This window comes from Zingiber officinale, chromosome 10A (genome assembly GCF_018446385.1).
Source record: "Zingiber officinale cultivar Zhangliang chromosome 10A, Zo_v1.1, whole genome shotgun sequence".
NCBI classification, from domain to species: Eukaryota; Viridiplantae; Streptophyta; class Magnoliopsida; order Zingiberales; family Zingiberaceae; genus Zingiber; species Zingiber officinale.
This window is the reverse complement of record NC_056004.1, coordinates 19,604,550-19,607,073: the sequence shown is the minus strand read 5'-3', so window position 1 is coordinate 19,607,073 and position 2,524 is coordinate 19,604,550. Positions and strand designations below refer to the sequence as shown.

General features: G+C 35.1%; 1 long non-coding RNA gene across 3 annotated transcripts; it reads right to left on the bottom strand.

Moving 5' to 3' along the window:
* Positions 1-906: 906 nt before the first annotated feature.
* Positions 907-2,279, bottom strand: LOC122027657. Of its 3 annotated transcripts, XR_006124487.1 has the most exons (5): positions 2,238-2,279; positions 2,097-2,154; positions 1,354-1,707; positions 1,061-1,163; positions 907-954 (listed from the first exon to the last, which is right to left on the bottom strand). It is a non-coding gene; the product is annotated as an uncharacterized LOC122027657 (long non-coding RNA). The 3 variants fall into 3 exon arrangements; XR_006124486.1 differs by lacking the exons at positions 2,097-2,154; positions 2,238-2,279 and adding an exon at positions 2,016-2,038; XR_006124485.1 differs by lacking the exons at positions 2,097-2,154; positions 2,238-2,279 and having other exon boundaries at positions 1,354-1,987.
* Between the last annotated feature and the right edge of the window lie 245 nt (positions 2,280-2,524).

Below are 2,524 nucleotides of genomic sequence, written 5' to 3'. Positions count from 1 at the left end.
AGTAAGGCTACAGTAAAATCCTAATTCTAGGATTTGACCCCGAGTACATTCGCTTAACACTCGTCCTCGCCCGACCAACCTAGACCTAGCCTTCTAGCCTCCTCCATCAGCTTTGCATCCCTCGGATGCCTCCCCATCCTTCACGTCTTACCTTCTGGAGCTTCCATCGGTCTTGTCATTGTTGTTGGGTCTTCCTTTGCCAAGAGGTTATGCCTCTGGGACTTCATCCATTACCAAGATCACACTTGGACTTTCCTTGTTGTACCTGTATCCTGCACACTCACAATGCATACACTACAACAAAAACCTTCATAGACATCGGTTTCCACCGGTGTCTATTTCATTTTCGACCGATGTCTATGAAGCCGATTTTAAAAGTCTGCCATTTTAGACATCGGGTTAAAACCGGTGTAGTATCACTTAACGACACTGGTCTTCGAATCGGTTATTAACCGGTGAAGTATCACTTAACGACACCGTTTCATCAACGGTGTAAAACCGATGTAATATTGTATGTTAATAACACCAGTTTTGGCAGCGGTAAATGACCGATGTAATATTAGTTAATAACACCGGTTTTGCAGCGGTGGAAGACCGTTGTAATATGTATATTTTTTAACAGCACAAATTTGATTTTCGAAACAATGAAAAACCGACAATAACAAAAAAAATACACAAATATTCACAAATTATACAAATATTCTTCATTTAATAATATCCATAAAATACACAAATATTCACAAATTATATAAATAATCTTCTTACAACAATATCTATAAAATACCCAAACATTCTTTTTACATCAAAAGCTAGCTAATAGATATCAAAATCAAGGTAGAACATTCTTTTAACACATCAAGGTAGAACCGCACTTCAAATGTAATCTAGCATGCATTCAGCCCACTTGAACCGCACTTCATCAATTTCAACTCTGGAGTACTTGAGATTTGTAAACTGTAAAAACACATAAATCCACCATATGTCAAATAACTAAAACAAATGTATACATGTATCAAATAAAAAATATAAGATCACAAGTGCTTGTCATAAACATGCTTACCAGCGTGTTGAAACCTATTCTGTGAATGGTGGCTTCGAATGAACTTCACGAGCAAGGCCAAAATTTGCTATCTTCACAAAGTCCTTGGTTACCAATAAGTTCTCTGCAAAGGTTATAATCTAGTTTAATAGAATGCTAACTTCACCAGAATAATTATAGGTGCATAAATCACATTTAACAGAATAAATGCTAATCCTAGATAACAACGTTGTAGGAATAGATCTGTTAAGAGCACACAAATGAATCTTTATAGAGATATTTGGTCAAAAGCGGAACTAAAGAGGTACACCTACCTCCCATGTCAATAAGTCACTTCCTCGAGTTGGATATGGCTTTTGTAAATCTAGCTCCATATAGAAGGTGTAGAGTTTGATATCTTGAAGCTGCAAATCCAATCAGAAGTAGGATTAGCGTGGTAAGCAAGACATTGAAAATCCCATTAATAGACACATATTGGCCATGAGAACCCTTGTTCTTGTCATTGAAATAAGGTGGGGTAGTTGTCATGCCTCCCAAACTTGAATTAAAAGGATATGGGAGAAGACCCCTAAATCCTTCATTTATCCATTGAACTTCCTTAATGTACGAAGGCATAAAAAATGAAGAAGGATAACGATGCCATTCACTTCCGATGCAAAGCATAGTCTCTGTGCATAAAGGCAAGCATTCCATCAAATTTAAAACTATAATCTAATCAAACAATATGCGTAATCAACCAGACTTTCAAAACAAAAATTGTGAATAAAGAAAAAATTTGATCACCTTGAGCATCAATTATGTAGAATTATTTTTCAGTTTTGTTTCCTTTTATTCTAAACACTATTAAAGGTACATAAGAACACTGAAAAAGTAATGATGATCCTTCGAAAAGAGTAGGTAGAGATGTTGCATCTTAAAACTTGATATTGAATTTACTACAAACAGGATATTCTAGTTCAAAATAAAAAAAAATTACCATTTCAAATAACATCGTGATGGTTCAAGTGTTTATATATTTCCAAAGGCACGAATCACTCATTAAGTATAGAGAACGTACGACTATGGGATGCACACAATATAAGGCCAAGAAAAATGGGTCTTAGTCCCTTAGCAATCTATGTAGATAGACAAGAAGAAATCAAACATAGTATAGTTACTTGCTTAAACAATGAACCATATTAAGAAAGGGAGAACATACCATCACAATCAATGAGTCTTCCACTGCATACTTATTGCGAAAAAGATCCAAGAAACTATCAATAATAGCAGTTGCTACAATGCAAATAAGTGGATATATTGGATAGATAAATATGTGACACAGTAAAAGATCTAGGAAACTATCAATGAAAGCCGTTGTTGCGATGCCGATAAGTGGATATATTGGATAGAGAAATCTATGACACAACAAATTAGCCTAGCATAAGACCTAAATTAAGATGTGCATTTATGATTTGCTTACATATCTTGATGAAGATACGTATGCAA